This window comes from Leptinotarsa decemlineata, unplaced genomic scaffold (assembly GCF_025532065.1).
Source record: "Leptinotarsa decemlineata unplaced genomic scaffold, Ldec_3_MD MMD2_tig00002082_RagTag_RagTag, whole genome shotgun sequence".
Classification (NCBI taxonomy): domain Eukaryota; kingdom Metazoa; phylum Arthropoda; class Insecta; order Coleoptera; family Chrysomelidae; genus Leptinotarsa; species Leptinotarsa decemlineata.
This window is the reverse complement of record NW_027412573.1, coordinates 5,704,510-5,711,211: the sequence shown is the minus strand read 5'-3', so window position 1 is coordinate 5,711,211 and position 6,702 is coordinate 5,704,510. Positions and strand designations below refer to the sequence as shown.

The 6,702-nt window shown below is 33.9% G+C and overlaps 1 long non-coding RNA gene across 1 annotated transcript; it reads left to right on the top strand.

Annotated features, from left to right (window-relative positions):
- Positions 1 to 5,113: 5,113 nt before the first annotated feature.
- LOC141482907 (uncharacterized) lies at positions 5,114 to 6,702 on the top strand. The gene is made up of 2 exons (XR_012465798.1): positions 5,114 to 6,022; positions 6,229 to 6,702. It is a non-coding gene; the product is annotated as an uncharacterized lncRNA (long non-coding RNA).

Here is a 6,702-nt window from a genome sequence, read left to right as displayed (position 1 = left end):
TGACGTCACTGAACTCCGTCAGTGGCGATATCTAGCAATAACTTTGGTAACTGAGACAGAAAATAAATTGAATGTTCTATGACTGAAAAACGGTAATTTCCAAGTGAATAGGAATAAAAAATCGTTTATGTTTATTCCAATATTCGTATTTTTATTGTGGATTGTAATTTGTAAAATAACCGTCTCATTAGGCGTTCATACACGGAACATTTTTGCGAAAAGGTTGTCTGCTGTCAGCTGTCGTTTTCATTCAATAATAATCGTTTTAATAGTTCCAAGTTCATATTGATCCGAATTGTCCAAAATCCAAAATCAAAAGATTTTCTCGACAAATTCTTACAATTTCTGACAATAAAACCGTAAGAGCCATAGGCATAGTTAACAATAAAATTGATGTGATTATAAAAAGTGAGTTGTCAAAATGGACACCTAGATACCTGACAGTTTTAGTACTATCAGAGATAAATTCATCGATATTTGTATGCAAATTGTATTGTATTACATTTTCTGATAAATGATACAATTTTGCACTCAGAAATATTCATATTGAGACGGTTTTTGTTTTGTTACAATCTAGCACAGTCATCTATATCGGTGACAAGTGACAGAGGTGTATTATTAAGTGTTGCCTAAATAATTTATGGATCGTATGAAAAGTAATGGCCCAAAATTAGATTCTTGGGGGACTCCACTAGTGGCAAAATAAATATTTGAAGAGAAACCATTATAGTAGACATACTGCTTTCTTTGATCAATATATGGTCAGATGAATATAGATTTCATTGAAACGCATACCAGAAAGTTTGTGACAAAACAAGTTACTGATTGTAGTTTTATATAATTCATGAAACAATGTTGATGATCGCAAATATTTTTGGTTGACAGGTAATTGCGGTTTTACAAGAGTTGTTGAGAACGTTACGATCATGCGCTTCACGAATTGAATAACTTTAGAAAAATAGGTTTATACATCTTGAGTCAATATCTCCGATGACTGGATATTACGGTTGCGTAACGCGTATTTATATTAACTTCTCAGGTAGTTTGGTGTGCTAATACCTGGTCTCGATGGAAAATCTTCAAGTGGCCTTGAGATCTAATGGATACAGTGTACCCGAGATCAACAAAGCTAAAGCCAAAACGAGGAGAAGGCTCAGATGATTGTACGCGCATATCTTCCTTAGGGTCACGGATAGAATTGTAAAATTCTTGGGAAAACCCAACGTTGAAACGGTTTTTAAACCCACCAAGAAGAAACAACAAAGCCTCAGGTCGGATAAAGACATAAGGGACCCATTTTCAGCAACAAGTTGTTGATCGCACACCGTGCACTTGTGGAAAAGTATACATCGGAACCACCGAAAGATCCATGGGAACAAGGTTGAAGGAGCGTGAAAGAAACTAAAGACTAGGCCAAACGGGCACGTCAGCTGTGGTAGAACACGCACTTAGTGAAGGAAACTGCTGGATTCCGTTTGCCCCTAACAAGGGATACCATAGCCGATTGATACGGAAGGCAACAGAAATCTACAAACATACGGATAATTTCAACAGAAAAGAAGAAGCTGTGAACCTCAATCGAATATGGAATCTCATTCTAAGAAATTCAAGAATAGCAAACAGCATGACGCCAGGTAGAAAAAGGTCAACAGATGTTTTTGACAATTTACCTCATCCAGGTGCAGGTGTCATCACACCGGACTACCTGAATCAACATAAACACGCTTTACGAAATTTACCTAAAGAAGGAAACACTCATGGGTAGAAAAGTTAGGACAGTCCTTTATCTTTTACTATCATCACAAAAACCATACTTTCACAATAATGATGGAAACCATTATTCCAAGGTCAAAGTTGGGGACATCATTTATTGTAAGGTTCATCGCAAGAATGAGTTCGACTGGAAACCTGGAAAGATCAATAATAAGATTGGAAAGGTGATATACGAAGTATCTATTACTAGAGAACCCTCATGCATACCGCTGGGGTGAGATGGATGAAGACATTATTCATCTGTTAACGGAGGACATAGGGGCCTCATTCGACGGAGTGTCGGGGCCTTCTATATCGGGAGGGGTCATCTACAGCGTAATTTATAGCTTCCCTGACTAATGGTAGTCGGCGGTCGATGTTGAACTTTCTTTTGAAGGTTGGTACTAAATGAAACAGCGGTGAACCGGTGAATTGTTACTCTGAGGGTGAATGCAATGAGACTAGCGTCATCTGTGTGTTAGCCCCCAGACTTTACCGCCAATGTAGCATTGTCTAATAGACAATGTATGCAGTATGTTTAATAGTGCCGTCACACACATCCAAGATGATCTTCTCATTCTGCCCAATTTATTAATGTTTATGATATGCTATTAGTGGTTCTGATTCTTAAATATTTTGTACTTGTTTGCTTTTTATTATTTTATGCTCTTATGATTTTGATGATTTTTATGATCCTGATGATTTTGCCATTGTATGATTTTGCATGGCAGGACTATAAACAAAAAAACTGTTGTAAACAAATCATTATGAGCTTAAGATTAGTAAAAATTAACTAATTGAAAACATGATTTTATAAAATCCGCTCTCAAATTTATTTGTAGTAGGTACTGTTTTGTATTCGACTCAGTATTTGAAAAAAAAAGTTATCAACCAACTTGGTTAATATAAGGTTTCTATGTTTATGGTTTCTTTTTGAATTGTACTGTAGCTACCAGTTTCTTAATAAACATATTATTATTATTACACACAACGGATTCAATATCCCCCGGAGCGTAGGGCAACACCGGTGTCTCGTCAATATCGTAAGAGTGCCGAGGATGGTAATATAGCACTCTTAGAACCGCCTTATGTCGATGGATATAGGCCGAGATCGAATATGTTGGACATGCTGATTGCAAGTACATTAGGGCCTCGCGGCAGGCCCTGCACTTTGTGTCAGGAACCTCTATACCCATCACGCGACTGCGGTAAACTAAGGTGTTGAAGACATCATCCTGGCAAGCCATGATGAACCCTGCAGTTTCCGACTTCAACCCACTCGACCTGAGGAAAGCGAAAGTCAGGCGCTTTTATAAGCCAAGTTCTTCAATGTTATTGAAGAAGGCCCCATGCATTGACTTATCCTTGTGTTTCCGCAGAAGTGAGGTGATCTCTGCGGCTTTTATCTGAGCTTTTTGCTGAACAGGTTCCAACTCGGTGACAGAGTTGTGGTCACCTCGTTCAGTGTCGAAAACTAAACCGAGTTCATCAACTGCTCGGGCAGCTGCCCTAAAGAGAAATGCTCCAATTCCTGTTCTCTTATGTTCACAGACCATGCATTATTATTATTATTATTATTATTATTATTATTAATACCACTGCAGTAGACTGGGTACTCAGAAAAATCCCAGATCTGTGAAAATAGAAATTTCAAATAATTGGTATGTTACAATCTTCGGTTCAAAATTGACAAAAAGTTTGTTTTCAGATTGCCTCGCAAACAATATAAAATGGAAAGTGGAAAAATGGTATGTTACAAACTTTTTTTCTTTCAAAATTCCCGATATATTCAGTCAAAAATAAGCAAAATGCAACCTCGTATACTACTGAAACAATTTGATAACCGATGGTTGATGAAGAAGTAAAAAAGAAAATTGAACATTTATTAAAACAACGATAAAAATAAAAACAACACTAAAAATTAATTAAAAAATTTAAAAGGTTCCACGAAAACAAATACATACTCATTTTCCAATTTCATTAAAATTAGTATTCGAGTTACTATCGTGTCATTTTGAATAGCACTCTCAAATAATTTTTCGAAAATTATTACAGAAAATTCCGTTTCTGAAGATTTAAAAATAATGTTGATTTCCTGGAAAATAACCAGGATACATTTCCATGGTAATGAGAGCACTGAGATGATTTCAGCAAATCCTTGATAATGAATTATGGAACAATGACAGATGTGAAAGGATTGCTTGTATAATAGCATTTCGAAACAATTTAAAATTGATTTCTATAATGTAAATGTAAATAACGCATCTAATTTCAATAAATGTGTGTGACGGTTTTTCCGACTCTATATAAGAATTGCAATTATCAAGGTCCCTTCATTCTAGTGTAAAGTTTCAGTTTTTTCTTAGCCATCATGAACTTCCTGGTAAGTTTCTATTACAACAAATAGGTGAATCAACAATATTCATTTGGATATATAAAGTTTCTATCATTTTTTGACACCATTTTGTAACTATATTAAAATAGCTACTGCTTTTTTTTTGTAGATATTTTTTGGAAAACCGATTTAGGATATGAATGACGATAAAACACTTTTTACTGAATGATTTATTCACTAAAATTACAGTATCAGTAGAGTCGAACTATTTTGGAAAATATACTTATCTATTTTTTTGAAAACAAAAAAATGTTTCACTTTCTAAACAAAATAATTTTATTGTGAGTACCTCTTAACGAACATTCTCTCAGGTTATTCGAAAACAAACAATTTCCGGTAGTATATTTAGATGAATAGATCGATATTTGGTAGATAACATTAACAAGATCATCATAATTTCATTAGTTCGGACTTACTTTCAGGGATTTGAAATCCCTGAAAGAATCTATAAAAATTAGAAAGATTAGCTAAGAAACCGAAATAACAATGAAATAAATACAAGCAACTATTGAAAATTGAACTATTAACAAGAAATGAAAATTAAAAATTATTAACAAGAAATGAAAATTAAAAATTGAAAGATTCCAAGCTAGGTTAGGTTAGGTCTAAAGTAACCTACTGCCAAGTCAAGTTACTTCACGACGTTTCGATTGTTAGTATCCACAATTGTCTTCGGGTGATGACTGCCAGTCATCAAAGGTGACATTAATTATTGTAATAATCTATTACGTGAAGTCTCATTCCGAAACTAGAAACAATGATTTCTCTACTGTTCCTATCCAATATACTAGATTAGGTTAGGTTAGGTCTAAAGTGAGTGGGTCTATTCGATTCACCACCGCAACCCGCAAGGGTTTATTGTGGCTCACAACTATTCACACTCGGCCAAATAAACCCAGCTTCTTAACGAAGCCGATTAGTTTGAATGGTGAGTGGTCTTTCAGGTCGGCGACACCCATACAGCACTAGATATTCTTGGAATATTCCCTGTATATCATAAAACGAACGTATATATTCCAAATATTCATAGAATATTCTTGGAATATATACATACCTTTAGAATATTCATAGAATATGCTTGAATGAATATGGCAGGATTATTCCCGAAAGAATGTGCATAGAATGTCTATAAATGGATTATTCTCCCTTGAATATTCTAAGAATATTGTCGATCGAATATACCATATGGTATATTCTTAGAATATGTCCTAACGGTATATTTTGGAATATTCTATACAATGGAATTTTGAAGTATCTTATAATAACGTATTCAAATAATTCAATATTATTAAAAACAAAAATATTTGAAGATCTTAATCGAATGCATAACCTAATGTATATAACCCTGATAGTTTTAACCAGTTTTTGAACTCAACGCAAAGATTCTGGATGAATTGCTCCAACAGCAACTGTTGGAAACGACAAAAAATTTGAATGGGCCAATAAATGAACCAATTGCATCAATAAATTGGTTAATTCTCATCCTATTTGTCTTTTTGTATTTGAAATTATTTAATTACAAAGCGAAAAATCCTGGAAACAGAGAAATGGGGAAGTGAATAATTGGAGTAAACGTTTCTCATTGGTCAATTGAAGTGTAGCGCGCGACAGTCGAATAAGCTCTGTGAAAGCGGCTGTCCCTTAATGCATGGTACATTTGCGTATGCGTTAAATTCGACATTTGATTCAACATGGCAGTTGACGTGGCAGGTTCGCGTGTGTAATGCATGATGTGTTGGTGTTATTATCAAAGTATAATTCTGTCACGTTCAGTGTACCATTTATAATTTGGGGTTGTCCAATTTGCAGTACAGCGAATAGTTTGATTTTGGATCTTCAAACAGGAGAGTTGCATCTATTCAGTCTTCAAGAAAAGTAAGTAAAATGCAATAGTATCGATAGTAAACTGAAAACGTAATGATTACTTTTCAACAAGACAATGCAAGTTGCTCTCCAAGTCATAGAATGTTGTAAATGTTCATGAGTAACCTATGCGAAAAATATCTATTTGATTTTTATTCCAGTTTTATTGTGCCACTTTCAAATAGTGATAATGAACGTTAATGTACATTTTGTTCCAGGTATTACTATTGAAACACTGGCTGATGCATTGTTGGACAAATATAAGGAAAACTATTCTGGTGAGCAAAGTTTGAATAACTTTAAGTAAGTGAAATTCATTGAAGAACCCATCATACCACTCATTTTAAATACTTCATTTGTGGGTTTATTTTTCTAAGTGAGAAACCTAACCTAACCTATTTCTTGATGTAATACACTTTTTCTTTTTCAATGAAATGATATATTTATTATTTTTTAATTAGTGCTGATGAATTCACAGAGTTGTTAATTTTAGTATATTTTTTAGTATACATTTGTTTGAGAGTAGGAACATCCTAATTTGAATACATTTCTAATATTTGTAATATGACAGTATTTAGGAATATTTTATTCAGTGAATAAATATTTTGAATTAGATTTTTTATTTTTAATATTGGTTGAAACGCCAAATATTTCAGTGTATATTGTTTTTAAAATATATTTGTTTATGAATA